The 22,456-nt window shown below is 39.2% G+C and overlaps 1 protein-coding gene and 1 pseudogene across 4 annotated transcripts in view; both read left to right on the top strand.

Annotated features, from left to right (window-relative positions):
• prkceb (protein kinase C, epsilon b) overlaps positions 1-22,456 on the top strand; it is a 142,817-nt gene that overhangs the window by 83,831 nt on the left and 36,530 nt on the right. The window lies entirely within an intron of this gene.
• Positions 7,164-9,907, top strand: LOC148977198 (uncharacterized; annotated as a pseudogene).

The following is a 22,456-nucleotide window of genomic DNA, read 5'->3' as shown; positions in this document are numbered from 1 at the left end:
CTCTTGAGCTCTTTATTTGAAGAGGGCAAGGTTGTGGCTTTGGGGATAATTGTCAGTTCATCAAGAACATAGGCACATTTTAGAAAGGCTTAAATTTGTTCATTCAGTTTTCCAGCTGAAACTTAAAAGGCTCTTAATTCAAATGAAAAGCAATTACGTTTATACACTGAAATGAGAATTACACTTTAAATCAAAAGTGATCTGCTAAAATGATCTGCTATAAATCTAAATAAAATCCGAATAAATCAATGCATATTTACAAACTGTTGTAAGATGAACTGTAAAAAACAAAAAACAAAAAAAAAAACAACACTTTTTTTCTTAAATTGCTTGTATTAAATAAACTAAAAAGAGCAAATGCTAAAAATAAAACATTTTACATAAAAGCATAAATTATAAAGACCAAAACATAAAAGCTATAATATTAATCATATTAATAATGATTAAATTAAAATCTGTGCATAATGTGAATACAGTATAATAGAAACATGTTTGTCTTGGACTTTAGTTCCTAAGATTTTCAGTATTGGAAATATCAGATAGTTTTAAAAGTAAATAGTCTGAAAAAATGTCATGGACATTTCTATACTAATAATAAATCCAGTTATGATCAGCTCTGAAATATTTATTTGTGTAGTTATTGCTCTTTGTGAATGATTTATTACCGTTTAAAATAACTGACTGTAAACTAAAAAGAAGATCAAATATATAAAATAAGTAAAAATAAAAATAAAAATATAGATAAACGTAATATAGCCAAAAAACAACAACAACAATAATACAACAACAATAATACAAAAATTAATAATAATTAAAGCTGCAAACAGCGATGGGCGGGCCCTCGCACCTGTAGCGCGTTGGGGTGTGAGGCGGCCGCGTTGCATATTCTGCGGCTCAGCTGGTGCAGCTGTGAAATTTTTCGCTGCTTTGTTAAAGGACACTTCCTGTTGCCACTAGGTGGCGCTATGACTGTGGGTGAATGTCGGCATGTAGATTTGTTCAGGGCAGGACTCTTGTCAAATGTGTAAAATTTCGTGCAGATCTGGGCATTTACAGCCAAGTTACTACAACTTCCTGTTTCATGGCGAATCATCGACGCCACGGACACGCCCATCGACGAAAACGTGCAGATAGCACAACTTTACATCGTCAATGCCTTTAGAAGGTACAGCAGAAATTTGAAGTTGATCCCACTAAATCCCTAGGAGGAGTTCGTTAAAGTACGGAGTGTGTAATCATCCCAAATCGGTCGCCAAATTCAAAATGGCGGACTTCCTGTCGAGTTTAGGGGATGGGTTCTTGAGGCTTTTTTGTACGTCTGGTCATGGTAGATGTACCACAGAAATTTCGTACATGTCGCTCAAACAAGCGGCGGGGGCTGCTTCGTTAAAGGTCACTTCCTGTTGCCAGCAGGTGGTGCAATTACTGTGGGTGAATGTCGGCATGTAGATTTGTTCAGGGCAGGACTCTTGTCAAATGTGTAAAATTTCGTGCAGATCTGGGCATTTACAGCCAAGTTACTACAACTTCCTGTTTCATGGCGAATCATCGACGCCACGGACACGCCCATCGACGAAAACGCGCAGATAGCACAACTTTACATCGTCAATGCCTTTAGAAGGTACAGCAGAAATTTTAAGTTGATCCGACTAAATCCCTAGGAGGAGTTCGTTAAAGTACGGAGTGTGTAAATCGTCCCAAATCGGTCGCCAAATTCAAAATGGCGGACTTCCTGTCGAGTTTAGGGTATGGGTTCTTGAGGCTTTTTTGTGCGTCTGGTCATGGTAGATGTACCACAGAAATTTCGTACATGTAGGTCAAACAAGCGGCGGGGGCTGCTTCGTTAAAGGCCAATTCCTGTTGCCAGCAGGTGGCGCTATGACTGTGGGTGAATGTCGGCATGTAGATTTGTTCAGGGCGGGACTCTTGTCAAATGTGTAAAATTTCGTGCAGATCTGGGCATTTACAGCCAAGTTACTACAACTTCCTGTTTCATGGCGAATCTTCGACGCCACGGACACGCCCATCGACGAAAACGCGCAGATAGCACAACTTTACATCGTCAATGCCTTTAGAAGGCACAGCAGAAATTTTAAGTCGATCCGACTAAATCCCTAGGAGGAGTTGGTTAAAGTACGGAGTCTGTAAATCGTCCAAAAATGGCCGCCAAATTCAAAATGGCGGACCTCCTGTCGAGTTTAGGGTATGGGTTCTTGAGGCTTTTTTGTGCGTCTTGATATGATACACGTCCCCACCAAATTTCGTGCATGTAGGTTGAATGTGGACGAGGGGCTAATTTTTTCCAATTTTCTAGGTGGCGCTAGCGTGCCATTTTGCCCCGCCCATCCGCGAAACCCACAAAATACGAAATTTTTCACCAGTCCTGACATGCGTGCCAAATTTGGTGAGTTTTTGAGCATGTTGCGGCCCCGAAAATGGCACTTACTTTGCAGAAAAAAAAAAAAAAAAAAAAAAATTAAAGCTGCAAGCAGCGATGGGCGGGCCCTCGCACCTGTAGCACGTCGGGGTCTGAGGCAGCCGTGTTGCATTTTCTGCAGCTCAGCCAGTGCGGATGTGCATTTGCTACGTTGCTTCGTTAAAGGTCACTTCCTGTTGCCAGGAGGTGGCGCTATGACTGTGGGTGAATGTCGGCATGTAGATTTGTTCAGGGCGGGACTCTTGTCAAACGTGTTAAATTTCGTGCGGATCTGGGCATTTACAGCCAAGTTACTACAACTTCCTGTTTCATGGCGAATCATCGACGCCACGGACACACCCATCGACGAAAACGCGCAGATAGCACAACTTTACATCGTCAATGCCTTTAGAAGGTACAGCAGAAATTTGAAGTTGATCCGACTAAATCCCTAGGAGGAGTTCGTTAAAGTACGGAGTGTGTAAATCTTCCCAAATGGGTGGCCAAATTCAAAATGGCGGACTTCCTGTCGAGTTTAGGGTATGGGTTCTTGAGGCTTTTTTGTGCGTCTGGTCATGGTAGATGCACCACAGAAATTTCGTACATGTCGGTCAAACAAGCGGCGGGGGCTGCTTCATTAAAGGTCACTTCCTGTTGCCAGCAGATGGCGCTATGACTGTGGGTGAATATCGGCATGTAGATTTGTTCAGGGCGGGACTCTTGTCAAATGTATAAAATTTCGTGCAGATCTGAGCATTTACAGCCAAGTTACTACAACTTCCTGTTTCATGGCGAATCATCGACGCCACGGTCACACCCATCGACGAAAACGCGCAGATAGCACAACTTTACATCGTCAATGCCTTTAGAAGGTACAGCAGAAATTTGAAGTTGATCCCACTAAATCCCTAGGAGGAGTTCGTTAAAGTACGGAGTCTGTAAATCGTCCCAAATCGGTCGCCAAATTCAAAATGGCGGACTTCCTGTCGAGTTTGGGGTATGGCTTCTTGAGGCTTTTTTGTGCGTCTGGTCATGGTAGATGTACCACAGAAATTTCGTACATATCGGTCAAACAAGCGGCGGGAGCTGCTTCGTTAAAGTTCACTTCCTGTTGCCAGCAGGTGGCGCTATGACTGTGGGTGAATGTTGGCATATATATTTGTTCAGGGCGGGACTCTTGTCAAATGTGTAAAATTTCGTGCAGATCTGGGCATTTACAGCCAAGTTACTACAACTTCCTGTTTCATGGCGAATCTTCGACGCCACGGACACGCCCATCGACGAAAACGCGCAGATAGCACAACTTTACATCGTCAATGCCTTTAGAAGGTACAGCAGAAATTTGAAGGCGATCCGACTAAATCCCTAGGAGGAGTTCGTTAAAGTACGGAGTGTGTAAATCGTCCAAAAATGGCCGCCAAATTCAAAATGGCGGACTTCCTGTCGAGTTTAGGGTATGGGTTCTTGAGGCTTTTTTGTGCATCTTGATATGATACACGTCCCCACCAAATTTCGTGCATATAGGTTGAACATGGACGAGGGGCTAATTTTTTCCAATTTTCTAGGTGGCGCTAGCGTGCCGTTTTGCCACGCCCATCCGTGAAACCCACAAAATACGAAATTTTTCACCAGTCCTGACATGCGTGCCAAATTTGGTGAGTTTTTGAGCATGTTGCGGCCCCGAAAATGGCGCTTACTTTGCAGAAAAAAGAAAAAAAAAAAAATTAAAGCTGCAAGCAGCGATGGGCGGGCCCTCGCACCTGTAGCACGTCGGGGTCTGAGGCAGCCGTGTTGCATTTTCTGCAGCTCAGCCAGTGCGGATGTGCATTTGCTACGCTGCTTCGTTAAAGGTCACTTCCTGTTGCCAGGAGGTGGCGCTATGACTGTGGGTGAATGTCGGCATGTAGATTTGTTCAGGGCGGGACTCTTGTCAAACGTGTTAAATTTCGTGCAGATCTGGGCATTTACAGCCAAGTTACTACAACTTCCTGTTTCATGGCGAATCATCGACGCCACGGACACACCCATCGACGAAAACGCGCAGATAGCACAACTTTACATCGTCAATGCCTTTAGAAGGTACAGCAGAAATTTGAAGTTGATCCGACTAAATCCCTAGGAGGAGTTCGTTAAAGTACGGAGTGTGTAAATCTTCCCAAATGGGTGGCCAAATTCAAAATGGCGGACTTCCTGTCGAGTTTAGGGTATGGGTTCTTGAGGCTTTTTTGTGCGTCTGGTCATGGTAGATGCACCACAGAAATTTCATACATGTCGGTCAAACAAGCGGCGGGGGCTGCTTCATTAAAGGTCACTTCCTGTTGCCAGCAGATGGCGCTATGACTGTGGGTGAATATCGGCATGTAGATTTGTTCAGGGCGGGACTCTTGTCAAATGTGTAAAATTTCGTGCAGATCTGAGCATTTACAGCCAAGTTACTACAACTTCCTGTTTCATGGCGAATCATCGACGCCACGGTCACACCCATCGACGAAAACGCGCAGATAGCACAACTTTACATCGTCAATGCCTTTAGAAGGTACAGCAGAAATTTGAAGTTGATCCCACTAAATCCCTAGGAGGAGTTCGTTAAAGTACGGAGTGTGTAAATCGTCCCAAATCGGTCGCCAAATTCAAAATGGCGGACTTCCTGTCGAGTTTAGGGTATGGGTTCTTGAGGCTTTTTTGTGCGTCTGGTCATGGTAGATGTACCACAGAAATTTCGTACATATCGGTCAAACAAGCGGCGGGGGCTGCTTCGTTAAAGTTCACTTCCTGTTGCCAGCAGGTGGCGCTATGACTGTGGGTGAATGTCGGCATGTAGATTTGTTCAGGACGGGACTCTTGTCAAATGTGTAAAATTTCGTGCAGATCTGGGCATTTACAGCCAAGTTACTACAACTTCCTGTTTCATGGCGAATCTTCGACGCCACGGACACGCCCATCGACGAAACGCGCAGATAGCACAACTTTACATCGTCAATGCCTTTAGAAGGTACAGCAGAAATTTGAAGTTGATCCGACTAAATCCCTAGTAGGAGTTCGTTAAAGTACGGAGTGTGTAAATCGTCCCAAATCGGTCGCCAAATTCAAAATGGCGGACTTCCTGTCGAGTTTAGGGTATGGGTTCTTGAGGCTTTTTTGTGCGTCTGGTCATGGTAGATGTACCACAGAAATTTCGTACATGTCGGTCAAACAAGCGGCGGGGGCTGCTTCGTTAAAAGTCACTTCCTGTTGCCAGCAGGTGGCGCTATGACTGTGGGTGAATGTCGGCATGTAGATTTGTTCAGGGCGGGACTCTTGTCAAATGTGTAAAATTTCGTGCAGATCTGGGCATTTACAGCCAAGTTACTACAACTTCCTGTTTCATGGCGAATCTTCGACACCACGGACACGCCCATCGACGAAAACACGCAGATAGCACAACTTTACATCGTCAATGCCTTTAGAAGGCACAGCAGAAATATTAAGTCGATCCGACTAAATCCCTAGGAGGAGTTCGTTAAAGTACGGAGTCTGTAAATCGTCCAAAAATGGCCGCCAAATTCAAAATGGCGGACCTCCTGTCGAGTTTAGGGTATGGGTTCTTGAGGCTTTTTTGTGCGTCTTGATATGATTCACGTCCCCACCAAATTTCGTGCATGTAGGTTGAACGTGGACGAGGGGCTAATTTTTTCCAATTTTCTAGGTGGCGCTAGCGAGACATTTTGTCCCGCCCATCCGCGAAACCCACAAAATGCTAAATTTTTCACCAGTCCTGACATGCGTGCCAAATTTGGTGAGTTTTTGAGCATGTTGCGGCCCCGAAAATGGCACTTACTTTGCAGAAAAAATAAAAAAAAATAAAAAAAATAATCCTAACAGTTTCAATAGGGTCCTCGCACTGTTAGTGCTCGGGCCCTAAAAACCCTAACAGTTTCAATAGGGTCCTCGCACTGTTAGTGCTCGGGCCCTAAAAAAGAAAAAAAAAATAATCCCAACAGTTTCAATAGGGTCCTCGCACTGTTAGTGCTCGGGCCCTAATAACCCTAACAGTTTCAATAGGGTCCTCGCACTGTTAGTGCTCGGGCCCTAATAACCCTAACAGTTTCAATAGGGTCCTCGCACTGTTAGTGCTCGGGCCCTAATTATTATTATTATCATCTGGAAAATACATTGTAGTTTCTATTCTGACCATACAATTATCCAGTTATGATCAGTTCTGAAATATTTCTTTGTGAACTTTTGTGAATAATTATGTTCTCTATGCAATGATTTTTACATATCCTAATCCAGTATCCAGTCATGGCAATTAAAAATGAGTGGAAACCTTTTTTTTTTTTTTTCCTTTAAAGCCTCTCAGTTTCAGTCAATTGAACATTATAGGTGGTAAAGGGATTATTTATTATCATGACTCATCATAATGCTGAATATCAAATACATTTGTGTTCTTATCCATTACACAAACAGTCTGCAGCTGATCACATACAAATACAGAAATACACACACACACACACACACACACACACACACACACACAAAACAATTTAATATAATTTATAAGCTGTTTTCCTCATGGGGACCAAAACACGTCCCTACTCTATCAAAGATTCCTGGTATGTCCCTCCCTACAGGGAACCATCTATATATTTAAACCACCTATATATATATATATATATATATATATATATATATATATATATATATATACAGTATATACCTAAACCACACACACAAACGCTCGGGTTAGGAACAGGTTGATCTGTTCGCCAGCACGTGTGTTCCCGGACTCAGAAGGGCAGGCACCTGTTGGAAGGGAACATTTCTTTTATAGTCTATAATAAGCTCACATCAGATAAACTCTCCACATTAGGTCACCATTCTAATTCTCGCTCAGTCTCTCTCGGTCTGCTGGTGTGATAACTGTTTTAGATTGAGCCAACTGTTTAAGAACAGCAGTCCTAACCTCACATGAGCATAATGTTTATTTTCCTCCACTAAAACCTGGAGTCAGCCATCATGACGGCATCCTCCACTCCTCTAATTTATTTACTTCTGCAGTTTCCCCAAACAAGCAAAAAGAACATTGTGTCCTTACTGTGAACACGAGTGGGAGGAGGTAAAGGGAAGGGGAGGGGAACGAGCTCGGGCGAGAAGGAAAAGGGCGAGTGTAGGATGAAAGAATGGTGGAGAACAAGATGACCTCTTTAAACGGAAAACGTATAGTCTTAAAACACCATAACAGTGATGAGTTTTAACTGAAAGTGACATTTAAGAATAGTCGCCATAATATAATTACTTTCACTGTATTTTTAGTGTGAGTAGAGCAATGACAGGAAATGACACGGAAATGGGATTGGGAAATGTCATGTGCTGGATTTGAACTTGCACTGCCCGCTCTAGATAGTCCTGGTCCTGGGGACCCGCCACTCTACATATGTTGTACTGTATGTCTTCCTTAATTAACTCATGGACCTCATTAGGAAGAGTTCCATGAACTCAACTAAGGGCATCAAAAAATTCATAAAGAGATTGTAAAACTAATTCATATTAATTGAGTAGTTTAGTCTGAATTATCTGAAGAAACTCAATTGGTTTACATGATGAAGAGATTGCATTTAGGGTTTTATTCACATTTACTGTACACATTTATCAACTCACTCATCCGTTGTGGTGAACGGAAGCTCAAGCATGTTCGCTTGACATGCAAGGTCAATGAGGTTCAAACCAATGAGGTTCATTCTTGTGTGTTTCGCAGCACGTTCGAGCTTCATCAAGAACCAATGAGGTTTATTCTTGTGCTTTGCAGCACGTTCAAGCTTCATCAAGAACCAATAAGGTTCTTTCTTGTGTTTCGCAGCACGTTTGAGCTTAATCAAGAACCAATGAGGCTCATTGTCATGTGTTTCGCAGCATGTTCGAGCTTCATCAAGAACCAATAAGGTTCTTTCTTGTGTTTCGCAGCACGTTCGAGCTTCATCAAGAACCAATAAGGTTCTTTCTTGTGTTTCGCAGCACGTTTGAGCTTAATCAAGAACCAATGAGGCTCATTGTCATGTGTTTCGCAGCACGTTCGAGCTTCATCAAGAACCAATAAGGTTCTTTCTTGTGTTTCGCAGCACGTTTGAGCTTAATCAAGAACCAATGAGGCTCATTGTCATGTGTTACTCAGCACATTTGAGCTTGATCAAGAACCAATGAGGTTCATTCTTGTGTGTTTCGCAGCACGTTCAAGCTTCATCAAGAACCAAAGAGGTTCATTTTTGTGTTTCGCAGCACGTTCGAGCTTCATCAAGAACCAATGTGGTTCATTCTTGTTTCACAGGATGTTCGAACTTCATCAAGAACCAATGTGGTTCATTCTTGTGTTTAGCAGCACGTTTGAGCTTCAGCAGGAACCAATGAGGTTCATTCTTGTGTGTTACGCAGCACATTTGAGCTTCATCAAGAACCAATAAGGTTCTTTCTTGTGTTTCATAGCACGTTCAAGCTTCATCAAGAACCAAAGAGGTTCATTTTTGTGTTGCGCAGCACGTTCGAACTTCATCAAGAACCAATGTGGTTCATTCTTGTGTTTAGCAGCACGTTTGAGCTTCAGCAGGAACCAATGAGGTTCATTCTTGTGTGTTACGCAGCACATTTGAGCTTCACCAAGAACCAATAAGGTTCTTTCTTGTGTTTCATAGCACGTTCGAGCTTCAGCAACAACCAATGTGGTTCATTTTTGTTTTTTTGCAGCTCTTTCGAGCTTACGCAAGAACCAATGAGGTTCATTCTCGTGTGTTACACAGCATGTTTGAACTTCAGCAAGAACCAATGAAGTTAACTTTTGTTTCGCTCCACCTTTGATCTTCCGCGAGAACCAATGAGGTTCATTCTTGTTTCGCAGCACGTTTGAGCTTCAGCAGGAACCAATGAGGTTCATTCTTGTGTGTTACGCAGCACATTTGAGCTTGATCAAGAACCAATGAGGTTCATTCTTGTGTGTTTCGCAGCACGTTCGAGCTTCATCAAGAACCAAAGAGGTTCATTTTTGTGTTTCGCAGCACGTTTGAGCTTCAGCAGGAACCAATGAGGTTCATTCTTGTGTTTCGCAGCACGTTCGAGCTTCATCAAGAACCAATAAGGTTCTTTCTTGTGTTTCGCAGCACTTTCGAGCTTCATCAAGAACCAATAAGGTTCATTCTTGTGTTTCGCAGCACGTTCGAGCTTCATCAAGAACCAATAAGGTTCATTCTTGTGTTTCGCAGCACGTTCGAGCTTTATCAAGAACCAATAAGGTTCATTCTTGTGTTTCGCAGCACGTTCGTGCTTGCACAAGAACCAATGAGGTTATTTTTTTCTGTTTTGCAGCACGTTCGAGCTTACGCAAGAAACAATGAGGTTCATTCTCGTTTGTTACGCAGCTTGTTTGAGCTTCAGCAAGAACCAAAGATGTTCATTCTTGTGTGTTACACAGCACATTTTAGCTTCAACAAGAATGATTCATTATTGTGTGTTGCACTGCACATTTGAGCTTCAGCAAGAACCAATGAGGTTCATTCTCGTGATACGCAGCGCGTTTGAGCTTTTAATTCAATTCAATTCAATTCAAAGAACTTTATTTATCCGTTAGGAACTTCATTCGTGCTGAGCATTAACGCGTGTACGCTTCCACAGCACAATATACCACACAAGTTCTATATAAATAAATAATAAGTAATAACTAAAGCTTGCAAAGTACAATAAATGCATGATACATATGCAGGAAACATTAAAAGTTTGCATTAAAATACAGTAGATAAATAAAGAAAGATTAATCACAAATCCACGCACACTGACATACACCTTGGTGAATACATTCATGTTTCTAATGGTTGTGAGCACAAAACTTGTCATGGCTCTGTTGGTCCTAAATACGAGTGTTCTGTATCTCTGGCCTGAGGCTAGAAGACTATAGTGGCTGTGCAATGTGTGAGTGGTGTCTGAGGCTATTTGTATTCCTCCTTTATAAATACTGATAAGTGGTTCCTGCACCTGTCCGATTATTTTACTACTCATTGTTATGATTTTGTTTAGTGTGTTGCTTGCGATGGATGTTGGATAGTGATCCAAACCATTCTGATATATTACAGACTCAATGAAGCATTTGTAGAAAGCAATCAGGACTGACTGATGAACCTGAAGTCCACGGAGCTTCCTCAAGAAAAAGAGGCGTTGCTGACACTTATTTTCAATATTTCTGAAAATATTTTCACTGCTTAGTTTGAAGGCAAGTTTGTGATCAAGTATTGTCCTGAGGTATCTGTATGATTCAACCCTTTCTATTCACACTTTGTAGTAACATGACTACCATGGATACCTGGTGGGCAACAAACGCTGACAAAATTTGCGACAAACGGTGGCCAGCCAGGGGAATTGCAGCCTTGCAAATCAATGCTACAATCAATTAAAGGTGCAATGTGTAAAATTTTTGAGTATCTATTAACAGTAATTCAATATGACACCCATAACTATTTTTTCAGTGGTGTAAAGAACTTACTTAATAAACCGTAATGTTTTTATTACCTTAGATTGAGACATTGATATCTACATAAATGTAGGGCACCCCCTTCTATGAAGGTCATATTGTGAGCCATGTTTCTACGGTAGCCGACAGCGAACACACAGCGCTACAGAGCGTGTTTCGTCACTACCTTGAAAGAGAAGCAGCAGAAAGCCAGAAGCTAGCCATAGACACCATGAGTAGTGACTTTTCCCTTGTCAGTGGTGTAAAATATGTAGTTGGAATGTTTCATGTAACCTAGGTCTTCTCCCTCGCTGTGTTGTGGCTTTGCTATGTGGGGATAAATGTGCTCGTTCCGTTCGTGAGACAGCTGGTTAGTAGTTGTCATTGACCGTAAAACGGTATGTTACAGGAATCACCAACCCGTCGACCTTGGTTGACAAGTTGATCTTGGAGGCATTTTAAGTCGATCGTGAAGAGAATCTACCACAGAGTGTGTGTTAGTAAATGGTGTCTAGGGGATGCATGATTATAATCATGTCATAACTTGCAGTTCGTCTGATTTGTCTACCCACGTGATGCCACATGTAAACATATATGGTAGCCTAATTAAAAAAGGAAAGAAATGTATACAGTAGCTTTAAAAAATATCACTGGTAGGCTACTGTGTTTGTGAAAAATAGACTTTATCTACCTAAAACCTTTTTTTCTATATAAGGTACATCATTCCTACAGCTTGAACGAACTGTTTCGTTGCTAGAGAACGACGTTCTTGCCCACCAGCCAGTACTTCCAAAGTATAAATTGGCTTGTTGTTGACTAACTGAGTGGGGATGATGGAAACAACTTTGCGCAAGTCAACAACAAGTTCCTTTGTTTTAGAGGGCTTGAGGTCAAGACAGTTCTGCTTGCACCACTCCGCAAAAATGTCCATCTCAATTTGTAACTCTCATAGTAAATTAGTGGTGTCCATGATCACAGTGGCGTTGGAATATTTAGTGTCATATTATACCTGGGTTATTGCTCCTGCAGTGTAGTGTATACAGAAGCGGCGAGATTACAGAGACTTGTGGGGCTCCAGTGGAGACTGTCTTAGACGAACTGAGGTGACTGTTGACTCAGACCCTCTTGTGTCTTTCTATCAGGAAAGCCAAGATCCAGAGAAGATCCAGTTTTTGCTTCAGCAAGAACCAATTAGGTTCATTCTCATTTGTTATGCAGCACATTTGAGCTTCAGCGAGAACCAATTAGGTTCATTATTGTGTTATGCAACACGTTTGAGCTTCAGCAAGAACCAATGAGATTCATTTTCATGTTATGCAACATGTTTAAAGTGTGTATGTCAGGTTAAAAATTTTTTTTAGATATATTAAATAATGTTTAGATGTATGAGTGAAAATGTAATTATCATTAAAATTATTATTGTAATTGCCCTACATTAAGCTTTATAGCCATTTCTGTCAAGATCATATTTTTAAAACACAGTGGAGCTGCATGTGATGTCATAAGAGGGAGATGTGACAAAAACGTTCTATTCAAGTATGGAGAGTTTTGAGTCTGAGGAGATCCAAAATCCCCCTCAAACCTCCGATGGGCCACAACCTTACAATTTTGAGCCTCCCAGGCGTGAGACTGATGAGGAACCAAACAGAAATTTAAATAATTCCTATCGAAGAAACATAAATATCTGGTGTGAAGAGAACCAGTGGAGAGTTGGTCAGGTGTCTTGGTAAGTATAGGCATAACTTAGAGGTTGAACGGTACATGTATTCGTATTGAACCGAAACGTACGGCCGTCACGGTTCGGTGCATGAATTTACACGGAGAATACAGGGTTAAAATAAAATAAAACTCGCGTGCAAATTAATTAATTACGTTACTGTTAGATACGTGGTAGAGATGTGCGGTAGCCTATCAGAATAGGTCAGTGTGAAGAGGTTCAGTATGTGGAAAGAAGACAGGGTCGGCGTGACTGGGACTCGTTTATTCAGAAAAAACAAAAAAGAAACGAGGCGCACAGTAGCGCATTCGCCACCATAAACAAACACGCGATCCAACACTTGCTTCTCAGTCTCGGTTGCAGTAGCCGCGTGAAGTCCCAGTCCAACTCTCTCTCGCTCTCTCATTCGCCGGTTATATACGGTCTCTCCACGGAAAATTACTGCAATCAAACTCAGGTGTTCATCATCTGCACTTGATCTACTAATCTCACCGTGCGGCTCCGTCCTTTCTCTCCCGCAGCCGCTACAGACTCACGCCCCCTCGCCACAGTCAGGTTTGCCGAAGTGCTGATATTCTGAGAGCTAGTCTCGCGGCTGTCATCAAAAAGTGGACTCTGTGACCGGTTTTAACAACCCGGTCTCATCCCAAGACGTCATATAACTGACGTTTTGGGACGTCTTTTGACCATACGTCAATATTCGCCTTTTTAGGGCCCCCTTAAACGTCGGTAGATGAGGTTATGGGATCCTAACTCTACCCCAGACCTAAACTTAACCCTAAACCTAACCCGTCACCTAACTGACGTTAAAGGTAAAGCGTCAGTTGTATGACGGCCCGGGATCGCCATCTACCGACGTTTAAGGGGGCCCTAAAAAGGCAGATATTGACGTACGGTCAAAAAACGTCCCAAGACGTCAGTTATATGACTTTTTGGGATGAGACTGTGTTAGTTTTAACGGTGTTTTTGCACCCAGTACAAACGCAGTAATTCACCATCGTGATAATACGCCTGCATATATACATTTCTTCTTTTTCTTCTTCTTCTTCTTCTTCTTCTTCTTCTTCTTCTTCTTCTTCAGGGTTTAATTGCGGTTGGCAAACCTGTTTCCTGCGTATACCTAACTAACTACCTAACTTAAATAACTAAATAAATAAATGTCCTAATCAAATAATTCTCTCGCTCTATCATTCGTACAATTACCAACACAGCTCACTGACTCACTCTCAGCGACCTGGGGAGACGTCTCCCTCTTATGACGTCAAGTGATTCGATTGGGGGGAGGAGCAGTTTTAAGTGAGTACTGAAAATAACGAACTTTTTCATCTTATATTCTGCCTTTAGGTATCGAAAAACATACAAAACAATACACCAACTTGACAAACGTGTTTTTCCCCTAACTATTTTGTGTTAATCATAATTACAAATTTAACCTGACATACACACTTTAAGCTTCGTCAAGAACCAATGAGGTTCATTCTCATTTGTTATGCAGCACATTTGAGCTTCAGCGAGAACCAATGAGATTCATTCTCGTGTTATGCAACACGTTTAAGCTTCGTCAAGAACCAATGAGGTTCATTCTCATTTGTTATGCAGCACGTTTGAGCTTCAGCGAGAACCAATTAGGCTCATTCTCGTGTTATGCAACATGTTTGAGCTTCAGCAAGAACCAATGAGGTTCATATTTGTGTTTCGCAGCACTTTTGAGCTTCAGCATGAACCAATGAGGTTCATTCTCATGTTACACAGCACGTTTAAGCTTTCTCTAAAAACAGTAAGGTTCATTATTGTGTGTTACGCAGCCCATTTGAGCTTCAACAAGAACCAATGAGGTTTATCCTTGTGTGTTACAAAGTTAATTAAATTTTTGTTACGCGACACCTTTGAGCAGCGACAACCAATGATGTTCATTTCTAGTGTTACACAGCACGTTTAAGCTTCATCAAAAACCAGTGAGGTTTGTTCTCACCCCTGAAGCAGGTTCAGTTGAGCTTATGGTTATGTTCGAAATCTGTTCATGTTATAAAGCGATCAAGTCTCTTCAAAAAAATTTGGATCAGAGCGCTCAAATCTTATAGATTACTTGAACTTGAACTTTTTGAAATGTCAAAATGATAGTTGTGTAGCTTTCAATGGAGGGACAGCAATCTTGAGGTTCATATATTTGAGTTCATTTTTTATCTGTTTTTATTTTTGTTAATTTCTGTGTTAATTAGTTCATTTCGCCTCTGTTCTCTTCAGATACATTGGTTGTTCTGTTCCTGATCTTGTTCCTGAGATTCCGTTTTGTGAAGATTTGAGTTGATTTCTAAATAAAGACTGCTGCAACCAACGCTGACAGTCAGCTCTCTAATCGTTCTTGTGGTACTTTGATGTCATGCGCAGATCGGTATACATGCACTTCCATTCAAATGTTTGGGGTCAGTAAGATTTTTTACTGAAGAAATGAATACTTAACTTCTGCAAGGAAGCATTAAATTGATCAAAAGTTATAGTAAAGACAATGTGAAAAACATTTTCTTTTTTTTAAATTTCTATTCATCAAAGCAAATCATCACAAAATCATTAAGCAGCACAACTGTTTTCAACATTTATAAGAAATGACACTGAAGTCTAATAAACATTTTGTTTTTGGTGCAAACCAAACAGGGAATGTAGTGTTTTAACCATGCTTAGAAAATGTAATTATTGGCAGATGTTTTTGTAATATTTTGAAAAGAAGTTTGTTTTGGAGGGATTTGTTCTTGTGTTTATTTTGTACCAGAAGAAGGTGGTTGCCATAAGCCTTACATAATGTGGTTCTGATGCTTATCGGACCTGATGTGTATTCCATATGCTGTTTGTTTTATTTTCAACACTCCCTCCCTCCCTCACAGACACAGACACACACACACACACACTCATACTCATTGACCAATCTGTTGCACTCTTTTGCATATTACATATAATGACTAATGCAGCACATTTGACATCTCTGTTAAAAAAAAATATGAAGAAAACTAAATGAGTTTTTGGTCAGAAGTTTACATTTATAGGCTTAATGATTGCAGATTAAGTAAAGATTTGAAATGTATCCACAGATGTCTTTTTGGACAAAGATTACACACTTGTGTTCTCCAGCATTTTGCATTTAATCAGATCTTAAACTGAATGCAGGTGTGTGTTCCCTTTCTTTTTTTCTCTTGTTTTCTCTCATCAGCTCTTTGTTGCCTCACACGTAGCATGGCAGGCTGACCTCTTGTTGACGTGTTCTGTTTTTCGCTCCATTTCATGTTCCCTCAATGCCTAATTTGCCATCAGGCACTGCTGAGGACGCCTTTGCCCGGACTTGCTTAGCCCCTCAGCATCAGTTGAGCCGAAGTCCTGCGTTAAACTCCATTTATGTAACCCTCTGATAGACTTTCTCCATATTACCCATCACTTGCAGTGCACAATATAATTATTTGATATTTATTTTGAACGAAGGAAAAGACTGCAATAAAATGAAGCTAGTAAGCCAAGGGGAGTTTAATTAATGCACAGTGATTTACATTAGCATTATACACTACCCTTCAGACGTTTAAAAGACGTCTCTTATTTCCTTCAATGCTGAATTTGTTTGATCAAAGATACTATGAAAACAGTAATATTATGGAATATTATTACAATTTAAAATAATAGTTTTATATGATTTCTTAATGTGATGGCAAAGCTGAATTTTCAGCATCTTCAGTTCCTTATTGTCAAAGATAGAAATTGTTATTTATTTATTTATTTATTTATTTTTTTTTTTGTGGAAACTGATAAAAAAAATGTGGGATTCTTAGGCGAACCGAAGGTTTAAATGAACAGCATTTATTTGAAATAAAATCAATTAATATGAGCTAATTAGATTGCATTCATTTATAAAAGAATTGGAAAATGCTTTTTAAAAGTTTTATATGGAGTCAACATATAAAACATATAAAATATATATGTAATAAGAATATAAAAATAAGAAAAGAACAAAATGAACAAATTAAAGAAATGTTTCATGAAGTACTAGATTAAAATTAATTTTAAAGAGATCAAATTAAATTGAAATTAAATAACTCAATTAAAGTTAGTAAGAAAGGTATTCACAATAACTAATAAAGATGTAAGTGTTCAAGAGATGCTAAAACTACCAACATTACTGTTCCAACTATGAACCTAGACTATAGACGCTTTTTTTTTTTTTAGAGTTATAGAAGAATGTGGCTTTCCCCCTTCAAAACACATTATGTATGAATGTTTATGAAACATTGAAGGTTCTCAACACCAATGTCATGGCTTTAATTGGGGTGGTGGTGATGACACAGTGGATGAGGCACATGCCTTTGGTGTGAGAGACCCGGGTTCAAATCCACTGTGAAACACCAATGTGTCTCTGAGCAAGACACTTAACCCCTAGTTGCTCCAGAGGCGTGCGACCTCTGACATATATACAGTAGCAATTGTAAGTCGCTTTGGATAAAATTGTCAGCTAAATGTAAATGTAATTCCCAGAGAACACACAAAATGCATATCATGAATGCAAGCCTCTTTTGGGGGGGAAAAATTGGCAGCAGAATGTATAAATGTTGAAATTGATATTCGAGAGGAATGCCTTATTTGTAAAGTGAAGGCATGACATGAGCAGAAAGGTTGTTCCTAAAATGTGCACTCTAATGAACCAGTTTTATCGTGATTTTCAGACCGCAATCAGCCTCAGGATCACAGTACAGCTCTTATCCCCGTAATTACAGCTAAGCAATGTAAATAACATTATACAACCAGCTAAAGCCCATATGGAAACTTATAGAGCTGGAAAACTTGGGGCAGTGAGAGAGGAATTCTATGATTGTTTATAAATCAATTTGTTTTTTCCCCTTTGTTTTTGGAGGATGTTCTCGAAGTTTTTATGGTCACTTCCAATTTGGTCAGTTCATACTCCCCCACTTAAGTTCTCAACCGAAGTCTTGGAATGAAATGTCTTGCTCTCTTTGGCTCATATCTGCTCATGACAGCAGGTTGGAGCGCTCCCAGATGTCTTGGCCAGGCTCCCTCACATTTATGTTCTGCAGTCGCTCCATTAATCGCAGTCAGATTGCCGTGTCTCACTTTGTGACATGTGGGCAGCCGTACATGTCTCTCCTTCAACTGAAGAGGACAGAATTCACACAGTCCGCACATATCACAGATGGTTTCATTTAAACGCCTGTCTTTTTCTTCCTCTTAGAAGGAGGAATTTGTTCCTGACGAATAGAATTCGGTGTGCTAATCAAGCAAAAAAACTTTTTTAGTATTTTTATTTAACTCAATTCCCTAAGATGACTTATATCATGTGGATTGAGAGCCTTCTTTGTTGCAATGTTATTAGAGGCTTCACGAACTGAAGAAAGAAGAGACGTACAGTAGTTTGGAGTGAATGTGATTGTATGTGACGGAGAGCAAATTGTTTACATTGCAGTTTGAAATCTTTAATAATAAATACTCAGGAATGTTTTATTTTATTTTTTTTACCTAAATCATTTGGGATATTTTTTTCAATTAAAATAAACGTAGTTATATAATAGGTGTTTTTTTTTTTTTTTTTTTTTGCTAATCTGGAGTCCAGAAACAAAGCAGGGCACCATAACAGGAAAAAGACATTTCCCCAAGCATGTATGTGAAGAACAGGGAGCATTTTACCTCGTATACTGTGGATTTAAGTTTGTAATGTCTATTTGCAACTACTTAAATAGTCATTATTTACATCGTGTAATGTCTCCAGACACTTGGAAGATTGATGGCTGAAGTTTCAGTGAATTCTTTTGTTTGTTCTTATAAACCATGATATTCTAGAGGAATGCCTTATTTGTAAAGTGAAGGCATGACATGAGCAGAAAGGTTGTTCCTAAAATGTTGTTTAGCAACATTTACTGTACATTAGGAGTACACTGTAAAAAAAAACATCTGTTAAATTTATGGGAAAAAAAAAAAAACTGGCAGCTGTGGTTACCAGAGTTTTCCTGTTAAAAATACGGTAGCAACATTTTAGGTTTTACAGACTTTTAGCCTTATTTAATTTTTCAGCAATAAACAATAATAACATAATAAAAGTATTTCATAATCTGATATAATGTTAATTTACTGACCTTTTGAAGTATTAATATCTGTTTTGTTCAATTGTAATACACTGACAGCCAACAATCACAGCAGTAATGAGAGTTAAATGATCAATCAAAGCTCATCATATCAGCTCTTCCACAAGAACGTTCATATTACTATATAGAAGCTGCACTGTCATTATTAAACATCATTATGGTAACATGTTGAAATAAAAAAAAAATGCAATAAGTATTTATTAAACAACTTAAATGTAACATAAAACCCTAATGTACATGATTGATTAGAAAAGAACTAAGAAAATTATGAAGAAACAGTTAAAATACATTAAATGTGAAGTGTCACGCAGGGAATTGTGGGATTGCCAATTTACATTTTTTCACTTTAAATTATACAATTACTTGTTCTTTTTCACTTCAAAAACTGTAAATTTAACAGTATTTTACAGTAAAATACATTAAATGTACCATTATATATCAAAATATATAGTAAGGAAACTTTCTGTTAACCAATTAACAGTTTTTCACTGTAGCATTTTTACTGTCTTTTACTGTTAAAATCACGATCATTTTTTACAGCTGTCATAATTGTGTAGTATCATGGTTGCATAAGGAAATTAGAAATCATGCATTGACTTTCACGCTAAGCCCTGTTTACCCAGCATCTGTGTTTTTACAGCACTCTCTGCTACACTGAGCTTAATAAACTTAATAAATTGTTGAAGCATTCCTCACAAAAAATGTGTTCTCAAACACAGTGTTTTATTGGAAACTAGTGGCATGCTCGAACATGAAAAAGCAGCCGAATGGGCTATTTAAGAACATTATTATGGACAGAGTGAGAGAGAGCAACAAGGTTTCTGCATATATGCTGTGTTAGGAGGCTTATGTGTGTTCTGAGAAATTCCTACTGTAATGACAACAAGCATCTTCAATTGAAGAGTGACAGCTTCTTGGCCAGAGGAGTGTGTTAAGAGTGACTGGTAGCAATGTGTGTTGATTTACTTCACACGAGCTCACTTGGTCTGTTGTGCAGTAGAATGCCAAATGTGTGTGTTATATTTCTGGCATTCGCTGCAATATTTATTGCGACTCAGAAATATTGCCAGATGTGAATAATGGAGATATTGATCCAAACTGCTGTAGATTAAGGCCCTATAGTTGATTTTCAGGAGTTGATATTTTTTTTTTTGATACCTACCATATATATATATACAGTGCCCTCCACAATTATTGGCACCCCTGTTTAAGATGTGGTCGAGGACTTTTAAAAATTCTCCCTTTTTTTAAACAACATAGAATCCAAATGCAAAAAAAGAGAAAAATCCAACCTTTTATTTAAGTACATTACTTTGGTGGTAAAAAAAAAATTAAAAATTTAAAAAAATAAAAACTTCAAATCATGTGTCCCACAATTATTGGCACCCCTGATGTTAATACTTTGTACAACCCCCTTTTGCCAACAAGACAGCACTTAATCTCCTCCTATAACATTTCACAAGATTGAAGAACACAGAGAGAGAGGGATCTTTGACCATTCTTCTTTGCAAAATCTTTCTAGATCATCCAGTATGCTGGGCCCTCTCTTGTGCACTCTCCTCTTTAGCTCACCCCACAGGTTTTCGATTGGATTGAGGTCTGGGGACTGAGATGGCCATGGGAGGACCTTGAGTTTGTGACTGAACCATTTTTGTGTAGATTTTGCCACACGTTTTGGATCATTATCCTGCTGAAAGACCCAATGACGACCCATCTTCAGCTTTCTGGCAGAGGTTTTTATTTAAAATGTCCTGGTAGTTCAAAGCGTTCATAATGCCATGCACCCTAACAAGGTTCCCAGGGCCTTTGGAAGAGAAACAGGCCCACAGCATCACAGATCCTCCACCATACTTCACGGTGGGCATGAGGTACTTTTCGGCATACACATCTTTTGTTTTACACCAGATCCACTTAGAGTGTTTGTTGCCAAAAAGCTCAATCTTAGTCTCATCCGACCAAAGCACACGATCCCAGATGAAGTCCCAGTGCCGCTTGGCAAACTCCAGACGTTTACGTTTGTCAGTGTTAGTGAGAAAGGGCTTTTTCCTAGCATGCCTCCCAAACATCTTGTTGGCATGTAGAGAGCGTCTGATGGTTGTTTTGGAGATTTTGTGACCCCAAGATGCCACTATTTGATGCAATTCTGTGACCGTGAGCTTAGGACTTTTTTTTACTTTTCTTAGCATCCTCCTCACAGTGCGTTGTGGCAAGATAAACTTGGGACCTCTTTCAGCCTTGTTTGTCACTGTTCCTGTTGTTTTAAACTTCTTAATGATTCCTCTAACTTTAGATATGGGCAATATAAGGTGAGTGGCTATTTTCTTGTAGCCATTGCCTGACTTATAAAGGTCATCACACATCTGCCTTACTTGAATGGTGTGTTCTCTTGTCTTTGCCATGTTGACAAATGGGTAAGAGAATTAGGCCTCTGTGTCATGTCATATTTATACCCCAGGGAAATAGGAAGTCATGAATTACTAATTAAAAGTTCCTAGATATCCTGACCAACATTAGCAACTACAGAAAATATATATTTTTTTAAAAATCAATTACATTTTTCAGCGGAATTGTTAGGGGTGCCAATAATTGTGGGACACAGGATTTGAAGTTTTTATTTTTCTAAATTTTTACATTTTTTTTTACCACCAAAGTAATGTACTTGAATAAAAGGTTGGATTTTTCTCTTTTTTTGCATTTGGGTTCTATGTTGTTTAAAAAAAAGGGGTCAACCACATCTTAAACAGGGGTGCCAATAATTGTGGAGGGCACTGTATTTTGTTTAATTTGACATTTTCTTTAGCATGTAATGTACCCTTATTATACATGTAAACAACCTAAAAAGTACACTGTAAAAAATATTGTTGGTTTAACTTAAAAAATAAGTAACCTGGTTGCCTTAACATTTTAAGTTCATTGAAATGGAAAAAAAATAGTTAATTCAATGAAGGAGATTGATTTAACATAACTACTACATCTGAACTATAAATCATCTAAGTTGATTTGACAAAAGAAAAAAAATGTGATTACAAATCATGAAAATATTTTTTTTTACAGTGTAACATTGCATACAGTCCACAGCTAGACGAGTTCATCTCTTTCTTTCTGAAATGCCTCGTCTCCCATTATTTCTGTTATTTGACATTGCATTATAAATGCCTGCTTTATTTTTAAAATAGTTACTGTGAATACATTTTAAACCTGTATACTCATATTTTTAGGTTTTGGAGTTATTTTAGAGTATTTTCTAAAATTAATTTTAGTTTAGTTTTTGCAAATTTTAGTTTTATTCATGAAAAAAACCACCAACTTAATATTACCTATACAGTCAACAACATTCGCATTTGAGACTAAATTTACAGAGACCCGTCAGTTCAAAAGTGTAATTTGCTTGACTGAAATGAACACTTCTATTCAGTAAGATGCATTAAATTGAACAAAAGTGACAGTACGGCATGTATGTAACAAATATATATATATATATATATATATTTCAAATAAAAACACTTTTTATTCCTCAACGAATCCTGAAAAAAGTATCAGTTACCACACAAATATTACTATTTCAACATTGATAATATTAAGAACTTTTTGGGGCACCAAATAGGCATATTGATTTTTAAATGATCATGTGATATTGAAGAAAACAGTTATTTTAATTTGTAACAATTATTTTGATTTTAATAATTATTTTAATTCCACAATATCACTGTTTTTATTGTATTTTTTATCAA

The sequence above is a fragment of the Pimephales promelas genome, chromosome 11 (assembly GCF_988280905.1).
Source record: "Pimephales promelas chromosome 11, fPimPro1.hap1.1, whole genome shotgun sequence".
NCBI lineage: Eukaryota > Metazoa > Chordata > Actinopteri > Cypriniformes > Leuciscidae > Pimephales > Pimephales promelas.
This window is presented reverse-complemented; position numbering and strand designations above follow the sequence as displayed.